The sequence below is a fragment of the Rhinolophus hipposideros genome, assembly GCF_964194185.1.
Source record: "Rhinolophus hipposideros genome assembly, chromosome: 13".
Classification (NCBI taxonomy): Eukaryota; Metazoa; Chordata; class Mammalia; order Chiroptera; family Rhinolophidae; genus Rhinolophus; species Rhinolophus hipposideros.
In genome coordinates, this window is record NC_138059.1 from 70,945,539 (window position 1) to 70,965,273 (window position 19,735).

A 19,735-nucleotide genomic window follows, 5' to 3' on the forward strand; every position below is an offset into this window, starting at 1 on the left:
TACCCCAGTGTCCGCATTTGGAAAATGGAGATAGTCAGAGACTAAGTGAGACAATGTGGGAACAGCATTTGGGAGAGGACCTGGCCCATTGTTGACGCACATTAGAACCATGAGAGCTGTATTATTAAAAAAGCACTCAAGTTCTTTTCCATTCCACAGACGCCGTATAGGGTTTCGGGATATAAGGAGGAAGAAAAGGTCCCCGCCTTTAGGGAATCTGGTCTGCAAGTGAAGACAGATAACAACAATCCTGTTTTGTGCAGTGAACACCGTGTATGGGGCCCCAGGTGTGGGACCTGGTCAGGAACCTCAGCGGGGTCTCCCTGTGGTCGGGTCTGGCTGTGGCAGAGGAAAGGGGGCTACCTTGTAAGGGAGTTTACTTGTTCCAGCACCTACCACAGTGTCTACCATGGAGAAGGAGCTGGAAAAAAGACGTGTTGAATGAATGGAACTAATTAGATCTTCTCTCTGTCAGTTTCAAAAACAAAACCAAAAAACAAACACCTCCCCCCCACCCCCCACCCCCCTCCCCCTGCACACTGTAACTGTGGAATAACATTGGACAAACCACATAGAGAGGGGAAACCCAAGGTGGATTACAAAGAGCAGGCCCATCCCAGGGGTCAACGTACAACAGTGTTTGGGTGGTGCCATCTTGTCCTGCACACTGGGCGAGGCCGTGGGCCAAAGAGAGGAAAGGTGTCTCAGAGTCCTGGGGGGAAGAGAAGGGGTGGCCACACCACACCACACCACACCACACCACACCACACCACACCACACCACGGACGCAGGCAGAGGGCAAGGAGCCAGACATGGGCCCACAAGACTGAAGGGCTCCCTGGCAGGCTGAGAAGGAGAGGATGCAAAAAGTGGGGGGCAGGGGCATATTAAGGAGCTGACTTAGAACGCATGGGACTCTCCATGGGGAAGAGGGGGGACGGCAGCCGCTGTCGCAGCAGAATCACCCCAAAGCTGTTTATTCAGTTTATTTCATTTCATTTCCTCCCAAATCTCCTTGGGCCTGCTTTTCTAGCCTCTCCCCAGCTTACAGGGGTGGTGAAATCAGGGGGCCCATCCCAGTGTCCTTTGATGAGTTCCTGAACCTTCTCATGCCTCAGTTTCCCTGGCTGTGACATGGATGATTATTGTGAAAACTAAGTTAACTCATGGAAAGGACTGAGAGCAGAGCCCGGCGCATGGTTAGTACTGGTTACACTCTCGCTGTTAACCTGTCACTGGGACGGCGCCTCATTGCCCCAGAAGTGAGCGTGCCTGGGCCGTAACCACACTCGTGGGCTACAGGAGGGTCTGGTGCGTTTAAAGCAGAGGACTGATGTGGTCGTGTTCGTGTTTTAGAGAGAGCAGATTGACAGGAGGGGGACAAGCTTGAGGACGCCAGGAGCCAGAGAAAGAGGCTGAGGCAGAGCCCACGTGAGCAACAGTACGTCCTGATCTCAAGAGCGGAGAGTGAGCAGCAGAAAGAGCTGGGTTTCGCCACACAGTGTAGTGAGGGGTTAGGACTGGGCAGTAAAGGTGAACGCCCCGGTTCCATCGTCGGGCCTGGGGGTATGGTGGTACCAGAGTGGCCGTAAAGAATGTGGAACGAGAGGTGGGCTTGGGCGGGCCCTAACAATGACTTCCGTGTTTCATGTAGGGACATCCCACTCATACCAACTTTCTGCTCAAAACTTGTCAGTGAACCACTTGGCTGTAGGATAAACAGGACCCTAGTCGTGCTTATCTCCTGGGGTTAATGTAAAAATTAGTTGATGCAAATCAAACTCTTGAAACCTAGTAAGAGCACATAGTAAGCAGCATGGGTTTGCTATCATAATTAATTATGATTCTGTAAATAATACAACATTCAAAGCCCTCTGTCGTCTGTCCGAGTCCAGGCTCACCTATCCCTGTTCCTCCTGTTTACATGACGGCTCCTCCAGTTCACAGAAAACATTGCCTGCCTTTTACTGCCACACTGGAGAGCTCTCCACCCTCCCCCTTTTCTCTGCTTACCTTTGGTTCCTCTTTCACGTCTCAGCTAAGAAGTCACTCCCTCCAGGAAGTTTTCCATAACTCCCCAGGCCTGTGCATTCTCATGGCCTTTATGACACTATGTCTATAAGCCTCTGTGTTGGGAACTCAGGGGCAATTCCGTGGTTATCCTGCGGAACCTGGTCTTTCAAACACAGTGTCTGGCCCAGCGAAGGTCATTCTATATGTTTGGTTAGGTGAATGAATGAATGAATGAATGAATGAATGAATGAGTTGGACTCTGGAAGACAGATCTGGATGGGAGGTATAGAATAGGGCTCATCAGCATGTGGATGATGTTTCTATCATGAGAGAGATGAGATTACTCACAAAGAGTCTGCTTCATTCTTGATCTCTCACCTTTGACCCCTGATATTTTTCTGGAAACTGTCCTCCAGGGCTCTAAAGACACCATCCAGTTCTCCTGCTTCTGCTGCTTTGGCGACAGATTGCCAAGGATGTCTTTCATTGCTTTCTTTCACCCCAGCCACCCCTCGAACATGTATTTTCCCCCCATTTTTATCTCCACATCCAGCTCAACTTCGCTCCTGAACTCCTGACCTGTGTTTCCAACTGCTCATAAACACCCCAGCTGCACCTTTCACAGCTGGCCAAGTGGAACAAGTCATTATTTCCGCCCTCATTCCCACGCCTCAGACCAAGCTCTCCTCCCCTACAACCAAACCAGGCTGCGTTCATCGGATCCCCACGCACACGGTCACAAAACCCAGTCTCAGGAATCTCACTTCCTCCTCCCTCTCTCCCCCTGCCTCTTTCCTCTCATAGATCTTGTCACTTCTGATTCTGGAACTCTGGAATTTGACTTCTCATTTCATTGTCACTGTCATACGCCTAGCTCCAGCATTCATTATCAGTTGCCTAGGCTATTATAATAGCTTCTTCATGGGCCTATCTGTCTCCAAGTCTGATCAGGCCACTTTTCCACTCAAACACCTTCCAAGGCTGCAGAGAGCTACAGAGTGAAGTCCAAACACGAGTGAACTCCCGACCACGGCATTCAATGTCTTCACAGTCTGGACCCAACATCTTTCTCCAGCCTCATCTCTCCCCAGCCCATGCTCCAAAAGCAGTCCACGTCTGTCTCTACATGGTATCACAATCAGTCGTTCAACTATCTCTCTCAACTTCCTCTCCATGTGTTAGGACCAGCTCTTATTAATCTCTGTATCTGAAGAACCCACAGAGTGGCTAAGAAATGAGTGTCTTCTGAATAATTGGCTCTCATCACCACTTCTGGAGGGCACATCTCACCGAACCCGCCTACCTAATCTGATGTCCAGCTCAGTGTCTGACACACAGATTGTACTCAGTAAAGATTTGGGGGAACTGCTGACTTATTATGGAATGTAAAGTCCATGAGAACAGGACCTTTACTTATTTTTAATCGAAATACATTTGTCACATAACATGGTATAAATTTAAGATGTTAATCTGGTATGTTCACATCACCGCCATCGTGGTGATAATTAGCAGCAGGGGGGCTTTATTTGATTCACTTCAGTATCTCTTGTCTAACGGTATCTGATATAATAGGTATTGAATAAATATCTCTTGAACAAAGGCATGAATGAATGAATGAATGAAACCATCACCCTGATCCTCCTTTCCTACGGCATTTAACATCTTGGGCTTTGTTTCTGGTAGTGTGATTATAGTTGATATGATAACATGCATCACATCGGTATTCTTGTTTGCTAAACTTCTGAACCTTGTACACAAAGAAAATTACCCCTGGGGCAGCAAAACTCATTTTGGACTGAAGCAGCCATGTTTTGGATTGTGTAGGTGTAATGGCAACAGGTAAGCTAAAGTTATCCTGACGTTGACTTGAATTGAATTAACCTAAATTTCTTCTAGTGGTAGCTCAGTCTTTGGACAATAAAAGGCCATTTCTTGTCTCCCAGGTGATAAGGTCAATATTAGAAAATATAAAAGAGAAACTGGATGTCTAATGAACTTATAGTAACCATTTTGTTTGGGGGAGGTTTTACTTATTTCTAAAACAAGAGGTACCAGTCCTTCTCAGAGGGAATCACATCCAATTCAAATACATTGTGAGTCCTGTGGATTTCTGAGCCCCACCTCAACTAACTGAATCTGGTTTTCTGGGGGTGGGGCCTGGTGATCTGCATTTTCCACACAATTGACTCCCTAATCCGGAACTTCCCCAAGGATTCAAGCTCATCGCTCTGTTTTATTTCTTCTAGAGCTGGGGTTATAGATCCTTTCAATTCTCTATCTTTTATTGGCGGCGTTTTCTTAATTTCTTCAGAGATTTCTCCCCCATGATTTCAACTATCACGTCTAACTGTTCTAAGGACTCTCCAAACTCAAGTATTTGTGATGTTCACCGCTGGGTCGGCTGCATTACCAGCAAAGGCCCCAGGTAAGTCTAGTGGGTACGCAGAAGTTCAAGAACAGCTTAATGAACACTTTGTTTGGTTCCGCTTATCCGCTGCTTTCCCTCCAAATCCTGACTGATTCAAAAGGAAAACTGTGTGAGTGTAGAGCAGGGGGCACACACATCAATGTATGTATCCTCTGTCGCCATCAATTAAGTGGCAGGCTACTTCAGTGGCTGCGAGACAATGGCATGAAGTCTGCTCATTAAAAGACCACTCATAAATATTAAACACATTGCTTATCCACGGATAGGCGTCCTCTGTGTTTTGGATAAATGTTTCCTATTGACGGCCTTCCAGCGTAGGTAGGGCCTGGGTAGAGCCTTGAGGAGGGTTAGGCTGTAGTGAGGGCAATAGGTAAAAAAAGAACTAAAGTGAAACCGAAACCAAACCAAGCAGATCTTGTCAAGTCATGGAGCTGAAACCTTGGCCAGTGAGGCTCCACTTTATACAGCACAACTATTGGGGGAGCTTTTCACGGGTCTCGCCCCAGACCACGTGAATCAGAAACTCCGAGAGAGGCTGATAACCACTAAGGTCCTTTGGAATGTGGGCCCACAGGAACACAGGGGCAGACGTTTAGATGGCGAGCCCACAGCCTATGTGAGCAGGATGGAGCTCTTAAAGCAGGGGTGTCCAAACTGTTTTCAACATTTTTCACCAAGGGTCATATGCGGTAAAATACACAAACAGCCGGGCCACTCACTCGAGGTGAAGTACGTATTGCCTCACCTGGTTTGTTTAAGTAAACTAAATATATTTTTGGAATTTGCTGCGGGCCAATTAAAAATGGATTGCCAATTAAAATTAAAATGGATTGCCAATTAAAAATGGGCCGCAGTTGGCCTGTGGGCCGCAGTTTGGACACCCTTGTCTTAAAGCTATGAATCCTGGGCAGACGTGTCTTTATTACAGTTGACCACTTACTATGTCCAAGGCATGATACAGACACTAATGTATAAAGAGAAGAAAAGTAGTCAAACAAACAAATGCTCTTTGAAGAACATATCGTATGCTGTTCAAGGTGCTTTAATCATTTAATTCTCACTAAGGGCTAATGCTACTATTACTTAGCCATCCCCATTTACAGAGGAGAAAACCATCTCATAACGGTTAAATGACTTCCTCAAGGTAACTCGGCTAGGAAGTACTGTTTCCCCGAAAATAAGACCTAACTGGACCATCAGCTCTAATGCTCTTTTGGAGCAAAAATTAATGTAAGAACCGGTTTTATTTTAATATAATGTAATACTGGGTCTTACATAATATAATTATAATATAATGTAATATAATATAATACAATGTAATACTGGGTCTTATATTAATTTTTACTCCAAAAGATGCATTAGAGCTGATGGTCCGGCTAGGTCTTATTTTCGAGGAAACATGGTAGCATAGTCCAGATTCAGACTCACACCAGCTGGCTCTAAAACCCATATTCTTTCGACTATATTTTGCTGTCTGTTACATTAAAAAAGAGGAAGAAGAAAAACCATTTGCCTGCTCTCTTGGAGTTTTCGGTCTGTTTAGGGAGGAAAAGTATGGCCATAAAGATGAAGGCTCAATCTAAGGGTCAAAGAGACGTTTAAGCACATTGCTAAAAGAAAGAACGGGACGTTGGAAATCATTTTCTGTTGAAGGCAGGCTCTTCTAGGAAGCTTCCTGGGGGAAGGGCATTCAAAGCAGGTAGAAGCCCGCAAATAGAAACGCTTGCCAGAGCGCAGTGCCCAGAAGGGAAGGCAAACACAGGCTGTGGGAACTTTTCAGGAGATGTCCATGTGGGAGAAGAAAGTACTGAGTGGATTCACGCCAGGTAACCCTGGAACAGCACAATGTGGCCGGAGCTGGAAGTCCTTGGGTGCTAGGTACAGGAGGCTAAGCTGTTCTCTGGACAAGGGTTTCATGGAGATTGGAAGCCAGCAGTGATGGTGGGTGAGCTTGTGAGAGAGCGCTCTGGTCTCAGACGGTCCAGTGGACGGAAGTGAGGCGAGAATGGAGGCCAGATGACTAGTTAGGGAGCAACTGTAGTTAGTGACGAGCCACACAGAGGGTGGTGACAAAGGGATGAAACGAAGACAAGGACGAATGAGAGGCATTTCAAAGGTGAGACACCCCTCCCACCCCCAACCCCCGTAGAGTGGGGGCATGGAGGAGCGGAAGGGTGTGATTACAAAGATTGTATCAAATTTGGGAAGGATCCCAAACAGGGGATGGGCTTAAGTACCGAGGGCAGGAGGAGCAGAGGAGCTGAGGTTTGGGTGTGTGCAGCTCAAGGTGATGGGAGGAGGTGGACAGGCTCCTGGACCGATGACGACTCAGAAGTCGCCAAGAGCGACCCTTGGAACTGACGCCAGTTCAGATTTAGCAGCCATCTGCCTGGGCTGGTGGCTAGAGCTGCTGGCTCCCGTGGAGCGTTCTGCGTGAGTGGATTCCTATTAAATGTTAACTGCACGAACACCACTGATTTAAAAAAAAAAAAAGTGGTATCAGAAAACACTGGGTAAAAAGAGTTTCGGAGTCATATCTGGTTAAATAAAGAACAAAGATTGCTAGATGGTTTAAATTACTAAAAAGTTACTTACAAGTTAACGAAATCAATTGTGAAATACTGATTTTTCCTATAGGCGACAGGGATCGTGATTAAATTCAATTGCAGTCATGCTAGATTTCCTTCCTGATGTTTATTTTTCTTCTGGTTATATTTCAGACAATTAATAGTGTCTAATGGCTCAGGGCTTTGTGTAATTACCACACATGATTAGAATCGCTCTCTTATGGAATGTTCTTTTCACACTGGCCCGCTGGAAGTGAAGGAAATTTATGATTATTCATGAAAGTCCCTCTATAGGCTGTAAAAAAATTATCAGACTTTAAAGTAAATTTATTATTCCTTTATATCTCTATTTGTAGCTAGAAAAAAATGATAAAAATACCTTAGTACCCTTTAAAATGTTCCCATAGTTCCCTCTCTCACAAAGAGCCTTTCTTTCCTCCAATTTTAGAATGTTTGAGAGAAATGAAAATTCAAATGGGAGATGGTCTTTTGTTTTGTTTTGTTTTAATTCCTTGAAATGCTTGGTTTATAGGCCTCCTTTCCTCCCCCAGGTGTGAAAGTATGTTAGTGAAAGTTTCATCGCAACTTTGTCAATAATTAATCCTTCATTTCTTCGAAAAGTCTGACAATGTGAGAGTAACAATAACAGACCTTCAAACACTCCCCCTAATTGTGCAAGGACTCAGCCGGGTGCCCTGGAATGTGCTGAAGTCACATTCCAGCACTTTCCACCAGCCAGGAGAACCACACAGGACTCTGAAGGCCATGGATGAGAACTTTTATCCCTATTTCTGCTGTTGGAAAGGAGGACTAGGAGAGGCAGGAAGGCACAGAACAGATGACGAAGCTGGAAGATGAAGGGCAAATTAACTAGAGGGGGAGAGTCGGTCTACCTGTAGAAAGATGGGACACACAAAACAGAAAATCAAACCAAGGGTGAGAGGATTAAAATAAGTTAGGGAGGGTGATCGCAAAGCAGAGTAGATGTCAATCAGTAAGGCCAAAGGTTGGGAATCAAAGGAAGAGGAACCCCTTCAGAAAGGAAATATTTCATTCACGAGTCCCTCTGCGCTCCCCCTCCACCAAGACAATACAGTTGGAAATCCAAATGGGAGAGTTGTCTTCATTTATCTGGCTAGTGGATGACTGAATGGAAACTGAAAAACTAAATCCTGAAATTCTTCCTGGGATCTACTTAGTAAACTCTTTAAAATTAAAACAGGGTTCTCTACCGTGAATTAAATTTGTTTTCTCTAATAACTTTTTGCTTTGACTGTTGTATGTTTTAATTTGCTCTTGAGTGATGGGGTTGGTTTTGAGGGGGTGAAGTCACTGTGCTATCTTGCCCCAAAGCCTTCAAATCTTTCTTCTTAATACCTTCACTGAGGTACAATAACATACCACAACATTCACCAGTTTTAAGCATACAATTCAGGTAGCTTTTATTCATTTCTCCAGTTGTACATCCATCATCATAATCCGGTTTTAGAATTCTGCCCTCACCTCAGGTGGATCTTACCTGCCCATTTCCAGTTAACTTCTGTCCCTACCTCAAGCCCCAGGCAACCACTGAACTAGTTCCTGTTTCTACAAATTCGACTATTCTGGACATTTCATATAAATGGAGTTATACAAGCATACGGTCTTTTGTGACTGGCTTCTTTCACTTTGCTTCTGGAGGTCCATCCATGTTGCAACAAGAATCAGTGTTTCATTCTTTTACTGCGGAATAGTGTTTCGTTATATGGCTGTAACATATTGTGTTCACCTCATCACCAGCGGATGGACACTGGAACTGGTTCCACTTTTGGGTTACTATGAAAAAGGCTGCTAAGAACATTCCATGTGCAAGTCTATGCTTTCATTTCTCTGGGTTGGACACCTAGGAATAGAATTGCTGGATCATACAGTAATGTTTAACATTTTAACAACTGCCATGATTTTCAAAGTGGATGTACCATGTTTGGTTCTCACCAACAAGATCCAAAGGCACAACAATGGATGGGCCTGTCTTTATACCCTTGCCAACCTATGTTATTGTCTGTCTTTATGTAATTATATATATATATATATATGTATGTATATATATAAATATATATAAGTATATATATAAATATATATAAGTATATATATATAAATATATATAAGTATATATATATATATACACACATATAAAGTCACATTTTCTTTTTCCATTCTTCTGTTGACAAACACAGGTTATTTCCACATCTTGGCTATCGTGAATAATGCTGCAGTGAACATAGGAGTGCAGGTGTCTGTTTGATATCTTGTTTTCATTTCCTTTGGATATATACTCAGAAGTGGGATTGTTGTATCATACGAGGAACCTCCATATTGATTTCCATAGTGGGTGTACCAATTTACATTCCCAACAGTGCACAAGGGTTCCCTTTTTCCACATCCGCACCAACACTTGTTTGTTGATTTATTGATAAAAGCCATGCTGACACGTGTAAGATGATATCTCATTCTGATTTGCATTTCACTGATGATTAGTGATGCAAAGCATCTTTTCATATGTCTATTGGTCATTGCCATGTCTTCTAAGGAAACATGTTTATTCAGTTCCTCTGCTCATTTTTAAAACAAACTTTTTTGTTATTTTATATTCAGTTGTATAATTTCTTTACATATTTTGGATATTAACCCCTCATCAGATATGATTTGAAATATTTTCTTCCATTCTGTGGGTTGCCTTTTCATTTTATCAATGGTTTCCTTTGCTCTGTAGATACTTTTTTGTTTAATGTAGTTTCACTTGTTTTTGCTTTTGCTGCCTCTGCTCTTTGTGTCAAATCCAAAACATCACTTCCAAGACTGATGTCAAGGAGCTTACTGCCTGTGTTTTCTTCCAGAAGTTTCATGATTACATGTCTTACATTCAAGTCTTTAATCCATTTTGAGTTAATATTTTTTAATGGTATAAGATAGTGGTCCAGTTGCATTCTTTTGCATGTACCTGTCCAGTTTTCCCAGCACGATGTATTGAAAGGACTGTCCTTTTTCCACTGTGTATTCTTGGCTCCCTTGTTGTAAATAAATTGGCCAAGCCAAGACATGGAAACAACCAATGTGTCCTTTGATAGATAATTGGATAAGGAAGATGTGGTACATATACACGATGGAATACTAGTCTGCCATAAGATGAAAGAGTGCCATTTGTGACAACATGGATGGATCTTGTGATTATTATGCTAAGAGAAATAAGTCAGACAGTGAAAGTCAAGAACGATATGTCTTCACTGATATATGGGATATAAAACTAAAAGCAACAGAGGAACAAGACAAACAAATAAACAGAAACTCATAGACACAGACAATAGTTCTGTGGTTACCAGAGAGTAAAGGAGGAGAAGGATGGTAGATGAGGGTAAAAGGGATCAAATATATGATGATGGAAGGAGAATTGACTCCGGGTGGTGAAGACACAATGTGATATATAGATGACGTACTATAGAATTGTACACTTGAAACCTATGTAATTTTACTAACCATTGTCACCCCAATGAATTTTAATTAGAAAAAAATTAATTGGCCAAGCATGCATGGGTTAATTTCTGGGCTTTCTATTCTGTTCCACTGATCTGTTTTTATGCCAGTACCAGGCTGCTTTAATTACTAGAGTTTTGTAAAATAGTTTAAAATCAGGGAGTGTTATGCTTCCACCTTTGTTCTTTTTTCTCAAGATTTCTTTGGCTATTCAGGGTATGAATAACTGTTTTTTAAAACAGATTTTAAAATCAAGTAGAAATAGGATGCCATTGCTTTTGCTCCATTATTTTTGCTTCCACTTTGTTACATTTTACAACAGAAGTCAATGTGTTTTCAGTGACTGAAATGACTTTACTACAAGCGTACAACCTCTGGATTAACACCCAAATTAGCCTTTACATTGTATGCTCACTATGCTCTTTGGAAACTATATCCAATAATCAGAGAAAGCCCTCCTTCAAAAATCAGAGTGGGGATCATTTCTGAATTCCTCACTGATTTGACCAATGAGTTCTAAAAGTAATAAATGCAGCTAACCACTGTGGTCAGAAAAGATGCTTGATGTGATTTTAATCTTCTTAAATTTATTAAGGCCTGTTTTGTGGCCAACATATGATCTATCCTGGAGAACGTTCCACGTGCACTTGAGAAGAATGTGCATTCTGCTGCTGTTGGATGGAATGTTCTGTATGTGTCTGTTTAGTCCATCTTGTCTAACATGTACTTTCAGTACAATGTTTCCTTATTAATTTTCTGTCTGGATGATTTATTCACAGTTGCAAGTAGGGTATTAACGTCCCCTACTATTATTGTGTTGTGGTCTATTTCTCTCTTCAGGTCTGTTAATATTTGCTTTATATATTTAGGTGCTCCTATGTTGGGTGCATAAATATTTACAAATGTTATATCATATATCCTCTTGTTGGATTGACCCCTTTATCATTATATGACCTTCTTTGTCTCTTATTATAGTCTTTGGCTTAAAGTCCATTTTGTCTGATATAAGTATAGCTACTCCAACTTTCTTTTGGTTTACATTTCTATGTAATATCTTTTTCTAGCCCTTCAATTTCAGTCTGTGTGTGTCCTTGAAGCTGAAGTGAGTCTCTTGTCGATAGCACATAGCTGGGTCTTTTTTTTTTTTTAATCCATTCAGCCACTGTACAGAGGGTGCCAAAAACATGTATACACATTTTAAGAAAGGAAAAAAAAACTGGATTAAAATTGTAATACTCAATATATACTGATAACAGAAGATGAATATAAGTCATGTGTATACATTGTTTGGCTCCCCCCGGTATATCTTTTGATTGGAGAATTTAGTCCATTTATGCTTAAAGTAATAATTGATAGGTATGGACTTACTACTGTGTTTCCCTGAAAATAAGACCTAGCCAGACAATCAGTTCTAATGCATCTTTTAGAGCAAAATTTAATATAAGACCTAGTCTTATTTTACTATAATATAAGACTGGGTCTTATATAACATAATATAAGACCGGTACTGCCATTTTGTTCATTGTTTCTGGCTGTTTTGTAATTTATTTCTGTCTTCCTCTCTTGCTGTCTTCCTTGTTTTTGATGTCCCAATTTATCTCTTTGTACCTTGTGTATTCATTAACAAATTACTGTAATTATAGTTATTTTTATAGTTAAATTTATACTAAATTTATAAGCAATTTACCCACCACCATTATATTAGAGTGTTCTGAATTTAACTATATGTTTACTTTTATCAGTGAGATTTATAATTTCATAAGCTTTTTTGTTACTAGTTAGCATCTTTTTGTTTCAACTTGGAGAAGTTCCTTTAACATTTCTTTTAAGGCCAATCTAGTGGTGCTAAATTCCTTCAGCTTTTGCTTGTCTGGAAAACACTTATCTCTCCTTCAATTATGGGTATTAGAGTATTCTTGGTTGGCAGTTTCTTGTTCCTTTCAGCACTTTGAATATATTATGCCACTCCTTTTTGACCTGCAAAGTTCCTGCTGAAAAATCTGCTTATAGTCTTATGGGGGTTCTTTTGTATGTATCATGTTATTTTTCTCTTGCTGCTTTTAAGATTCTCTCCTTGCCTTTAACTTTGACAATTTAATTATAATGTGTCTCAGTGTGGGTATCTGTCTTTTAAGTTATAGCTTTCCTAGTGGGTGTGAAGTGGTATTTCATGTGGTTTTAATTTGCATTTCTCTACTGATTAATGATGTTAAGCATCTTTTCATGAACTTATTAGCTATTCATATATCTTCTTTAGTGAAACATATGTTCACATCTTTAGCCCAATTTAAAATTGGATTGTTTTTTTTCTTACTATTGAACTGTAAGAGTTTTTTTATGTATTGTAGACAAGTTTTTTTTTTTAATCGGACATATTGTTTGCAAATATTTTCTTACAGTCTGTAACTTATCTCTTTATTTTCTCAATGGTGTCTTTTAAAAATTTTAAATTTAAAAATTTTGAAGGAGTCCAATTTATCAATTTTTTCTTTAAAATATTGTGCTTTTTGTGTTGTATCTAAGAAATGTTTGTCTAAGCCAAGTTTACAAAGATATTTTTCCCTATGTTGTCCTCTAAAAGTTTTATAGTTTCCACCTTTACATTTAGGTTTCTGATCCATTTTGTGTTAATTTTTTGGTTATGGTGTGAGGTAAGGGTCTAAATTCATCTTTTTGTATCTACTAACTTAAAAAAGGGAATTTAGAAAAATAAATATTAGATTTTTTCCCCCATAATAATACTTGCATTTATGACACCATGTATTTTCTTTAAAGTACTTAAACTACCTGATATTTTCTCACTTATTAATTTTTTTTATTCTACTTTTGTCTGTCTCTTCCTTTAGGACAAATAATAGAGTGACTTTATCTGAGTTTTCCACTGAAGCTATAGCTTCAATGTCTTGCAGGTGGTAAGTACTCAGTAAATATTTGATGAGTGAATGAATGAATGAATGAATGAAATGATACGGTAGTAAATCAGTCAGGAAAAACAAAAATGTTTCCCTCTAGTAGTTGAGGGAGGAGTACAGAGGGAAGGTTCTAGAGCTGAAACTGGCATGCAGTGAGTATAGCACTAGGAGGTGAGGGCTGACCTTAGGCTTGGGGGCTCCTTCCCTGCCACTCTGATCCAGGATCTGAGCTAGTATCTGTAAATGCACTGACAAGGTACCCTTTGCCCACTCCAAGTGTAGCTTCTGGGAGGAATTTCATGTAGTCAATAAGGGCATAAGCTTTATATTAGATATTATTCATTTATTCAGTAAATACAGAGGGTGCCAGAAACATGTATACACATTTTAAGACAGGAAAAAACTGTCTTAAAATTGTCATACTCAATATATACCAATAACAAAAGATGAATACAAGTCATGCGTATACATTTTTTGGCACCCCCAGTATATTTATGTCCCTTGCCAGGTACCAGGCACTTTGGTAAAATTTGAGGGTTCAGTGGTAGACAAGGCAGCTGTTTAATCTACCTTTGTGAAGTAGTTGGCTCCCTAACACTTACTATTTACTGTGTGACCCTGTGAATATCATGTAACCTCTCTGAGCCTGTTCCCTCGTTTATAAACTGAGGGTTATAAAAATAGCTATCTCATTTGACTCTGATAAGTATTAAATAATTACATGAAGCAGAGAATTGCTATGGCATATAGTAAGTGTTCATGATGGTATTAGAATAAGTTGCCCAACCTATTAGGGGAGACAGAATTATTCGGTATTTTTCAGTCTCGATTCCCACTTGGTATCTTATGAATGGTTCTCCGAGAATCATCAAGGGATGGAAAATAAATCCTTTCAAAAAAATTTTTAACTTGCTTTTTATAAAGGCGATACATGCACTAGAGTAAAAAAAAACCCAAAAAAACGAATTCAAACAGTACAGAAGCATGTACAATAAAAAGTCGGATGTCCTCCCCACACAACCCTTTCCTCAGAGGTAATCACGATAAACAATTCAGAAAAACCGCATGCGTATAAAAGTATATGTATGCACATCCTTAGAAAACAAACAGGAAATGGAATCAGAGACTACTCATTGGGTATCACCAGCATTTTCACTTACTAATATATTCTGGAGAGTTTTCCAAGAGCAGCATATACTATTTTTATTTAGAATGAATATTTCGTAATACTCTCAGCACCATTTTTGTTGTAGTTGTTGTTAAAAAGCTCTCAAGATTTTCGAGAAAGTCTGTGGGCTACACCCTCCTTCCCTCCCCACCCCTGAAAGTCCCCCGTCTCAGCCCCCAGAGCTTCAAGCAGTGGCTGGCACCTGCCCACCCACGTCTTCTTGGCCTGCGGCGGCTGTGGTCAGACCAGCAGCAGAGAGTAAGGGTGTGGGTGGGGGTGGCAAAGAAGGAAGAGAAATTTTCCACGACTAGCTGAGAAAAGAGCAGCAGGAGAAACATCAAACTGATATAAGGCACTAACACCCAAATGTGTCTGATTACATGTATTTAAATAAAAGGTATCAGGGAGAATGTGCTACAAGGGTTTAAAAGGCAGTGGGTATAAGAACACCAGGCTCTTAAAGTGGTAGCAGCAGCTGCATATGAAAGAAAGCGTGATCTGTGGATGTGGGCGGTGAGACAGGGTAAGAGTGTGTGTGTGTGTGTGTGTGTGTGGTGGGGGGGGAGAGCCCCTCAGAGAAGTGCCCCTCAGAGAAGTGAAATAGGAAGCCAGCCAGATTTGGCTCCATGCCACATGAAGGGCTGGGAAGACTCCACCCTTCCTCGCTGAAAACCAGCCTTCACTTCCTCCATTTTCCACCTGCTGTGTCTTCTCCCACCTCACTGCTCTTGGCCCAGTAGCTTTACTTCCCGTCTGTGAGGGGCTTTGCTGGAGCTCAGCCCCAGCCAACGCCAGATGACTGATTTCTCCCCACCCCCCCACGCCCACCACAAACACTTCTGAGTGGTTGATGCCCAAGCAAGGAAAGTCTGAAACAGAGCTTCTGATACTCTCGGGGAATGGAGAAACACGTCTTTGGTCTTTGCCTTTTTCTTTTTGTTGACTCATTTGAGCTCCCTCCTCTAGATTGTTTCTACCTCCACCTGGGCCAGAAAATCAGATTCTAGAATGCCTTAGAGCGTCTGACTTAGGCTGTTGGAAGGGCCAGTGCCTCAGCCCACAGGCCTGGCTCAGAGCCCACACCACAGAAAGCAAAATCTCTTTATGGGTGGGGCTTTCCTAGACATAAAGCTTTTACCATGCCTCTAAAGCAGGGTAAGCTTGAGCCAAGATTATATTGGGCAGGTAATAAAATTAAGGGCAATAAACCAGATAAACCACCTCATTAGCAGCAGTTTACTGGTAAAGCCATTTCAACAGGAGATATAACATGGACGATTGCTCAAAGCTTGGACTGGCAAGTTCTTTCAAATGTCTGAAATGTTCTTTTCAGGAGTCTGGGCTCGGCGGAGAGGGACGTGCATTGATCCAACATTTGTGAGAGTAAGTACCGCTCAGAGGGGAGTCTCTGGAATTCGGACCCCTCGCTCTATTGCTATGAAAGATCGCCACCAAGATGCTTTACTCTCTGAATCTTTTTATTATTGTTAAATTTATTGGGGTGACAATTGTTATTTTTTTTTCTGAATCTTTTTATCAGCCATGAAATCAAGAGAGTGGAGGTCTAGTCCCAGTCTGTCTAGACTCAACTAATAGTCCAGCATTGATTTACACATTAAAAACCCCACTTATTTCGTAAAATCATTTTCTGAACCATACACAGCATGGTGATAGTATGTTGCTCTTAAGGGATTAATGAAGAAGGGAAAACATGAAAGATCCGTCACATTCTCCAAACAGCCTGACATGCACACCTTCATGAACACACACCTACACAGATGTACAGGTAAAATAACTAAATTAAGACACATCTCTAAATTGCCTTTTTTTAAGCACTAGTAAATGTTTCCTATAAATCAATACTTGCCTTTTCAATTTTATTTCTACATAGTATTTCTATGTTCTTGAAATATCACTTGGTGATGGGGTGTTTCAATATTAAATGAAACGTCTGCCTAATGCTTGTAAACTGTATTTTCTAGCTAAGAAGGGGCACACAAAATTCCGCGACTGCATTATTATTTGTGGGAATGCGGGCACCCAGCCCTTTAGGACACGGCAGGCTGGTGAACCACTGATTAGCAAACACTGCCTTCCTCCAGACCCCAGCGGGAGTTCAGCCAGCACCAGGGAACCACCCAGGAAGGACAAGTCAGATGTACAAATGTCTGCCTTTGTCAGAACCCTAGGTATCTGGAAATTAACCTTTCCCCTTTCCCTCCCTTCTATGTCCAGTCAATTACCAGTATCTATAACTGGTTCTACCTCCTAAATGCCTCTCCAACCTGTCCACTCCCCTTCAATTCTACCATTTCTTCTCCAAGCTCGAGTACAGGCTAGAATATTAAAAAGTCTCGCGCTGTGGGCTCCACCCATCCACTTGGGTCCCTCTCTGACCAAGTCCCCCCACTATGGACAGGGGGACTAAAAAAGCACGCACATACCCGAGTGGTCCTCCGTCTCTTTACCAGATGCCCATAGGCTCTGGTTTGCTCCTGGACTGAAGATCAGAGCCCACACCACGGCCTAGGGGCCATGGACAAGCTGGCCCCTGCTCATCCCTCACGTGACTATTTCCCCATTCTCTGTACTCTTCTAACCTCCTTGGGCCCCTCCCAGCTCAGGAGATTTGGGGACAGTGAAGATCCAGATACCTGCATTTTCCCCAAAGCATCTTAGGTAACTCTAAACCACTGCTACGGTTGAAAGCAACTAGACTGATGGAGCCAATTTGAAACTTGCCCCCGAGGCTTTCCATAAGTTTGTACCTGGTAGTATCAAAGCTTGACTCAGATTTATAAAGCAGGCCAGGAAAATTCCCAAAGTGGCAAGTCACTGGGTAAATCTTCTAGAAGCACAGGTTGCTGCTGCTACGTCCACCCCCAAAAGAGCTTAAAGAGGGAATGACAAACCATCCGCTGGGTGGACGCTTCTGTACTTTCCAGAAATGTTAAGCCGAGCTAGAACATGCAGTTAGGAGGCTGCGAGCACTCACAAAAGCTCTCAAACATTATCTTTGATGAAGCAGGTGGGGCCCACATACCCAAAAACTCAGCTGGGAATGGGTTTCTCTGGAGGAACAGGACGTTGTGTTTGTCGATTCTGGTTGCTTCTGCTATCACAGAGCTTGTTAAGCAGATCTGGATGTGCTGTGGGATCCATCATGTTCTAGAAACTACACCAGTAGGACAGGCAAATCTGATGACCCGGTAGGTATTCATTGCCCCGCCTCTTCCAGTTCCATGATGGAAGGATCCCAGTGTGTTGTCAAGTTCACTTTTCTGCAGCTATCTCATGAATTGCATTTTGAAAGCAGGATTGATTCTATTTATAGCACTCACTGAGTCCTCAGCCAGCTGTGGGAGGATATGGCTACGTTTAGATTCCCATCTGAGTTGTGTGTGACGGGATCTGGCACCTTTTCAACAATTGCAGTCATTACTTGGAGAGTAACCACAGAGGGGAAACAAATCAACTTTTAATGTCAGGATATCACACCCTCTCTAACATTTTTGTCTATGAATGAGGCAGTAACTGTATAATTAACCTTGATCTTACTGCTCTAAAGTCCCATGACTTACTTTACCAAAAGGTACTACCCTGTTTCCCTGAAAATAAGCCCTAGCCGGACCATCAGCTCTAATGTGTCTTTTGGAGCAAAAATTAATATAAGACTCGGTATTATATGATATTATATTACAAAGACCCAGTCTTATGTTATGGTAAAATAAGACCGGGTCTTATATTAATTTTTGTTCCGAAACACACATTAGAGCTGATGGTCCGGCTAGGTCTTATTTTCAGGGAAATACGGTATTTATTACACAAAAAAATTATTCAACCCAAAAGAAAGCTTTCCAGACTAGACAAGAATATCTTCTTTTAAAAACTGATGAATTTACATAAGCAATACTCATATATGCAAAAATTCTTAAAGTCAAAATGTTCAAAAGAACATACCACAACAAACTGATCCAACTCCTAAGCCTGTACTCAGCCATCTGATTCCCCTCCCTGCAGGCAAACACAGTAACCAGGTTTCTATTTATCTGTCCAGAGAGATTTTATGAATTTACACACACACACACACACACACACACACACACCATTGTACCCCATTTCCCCCCCCCCTATTTTTAACAGTATGCTGATTGGTCTGCATTAGTATATGGAGATAGCCCTGATTTAATTGTTAATGGCTATACTCCTGACTGCCAGGGCACCCTTCTCTCCCATCAGGCCCTTTTATGTCCTCTCAGTGCTTGGGTATGACACAGAGAAGCCCCCACGACCACGTCCCCATCGGCAACTATTCCTTAAGCCAAGCTCCCCACTCCAACCAAGCTGCTTGTGTGGCCTCTGAAGGGAGTTCCGGTCCTTCTGCTCCAGTGAACTAGCTGCAGACTGGGGACCTCACCCTTCCGGGCTTGGGCTTCTCCTTGACCAGTTAGGGGTGGTCTGGGAGGGGAGGGAGTGGAACCATGTCCAAGGCCCTTTGCAGCTCACATTCTGTGAATCTGTGACTAGAGCAGGTCAAAGGGCCTTTCCAAGGCTACACTTTGATCCGCAATTTAGATTTTCATGGGTTTGGTCATGTTTCCTCAATTGTCTGTAAACTCATTAAGGACGAGACGCTCGGTCGTTCCCAGCATGTTCTGCTAGAAGAGTTTCTCCAGAAGTGTTTGTGGGTTTCCTGGGTTATCGCTTCAAGGGTTGTGCAATCATGATTGTTCCAGCTCTCCTGCTTGCGATAGGCCAGCTAACCCTGCGTCTTTCTCCTGGGACAAGTCTTAGGAGTCACAGTGCGGGTGCTGTGTCAGAACGACTGGGAACGATCTCTGATTTCAGCACTGGGTCCTCAACGATACGTCTAACTTCCGCAGTCCAGGGGTTCCTGACATGACACAAACAACTACTAGGTTGGTGCCAAAGTGGTTGTGCTTTAAAGAGTTAAAACCAATTGCAAACACCGCAAATACTTTGGCACCAACCTAATATTAGCAGTTTGAAGAGTAAAAGTGTAGATTATTAGAAATAAAGGGGATACTGGTGATGACAAAATTCGAACATTTTATTGCATAGATGGGAAAAACCAAGGCCTAGACCTGAAGAACTTTGTCTAACTATGGTGACTCAG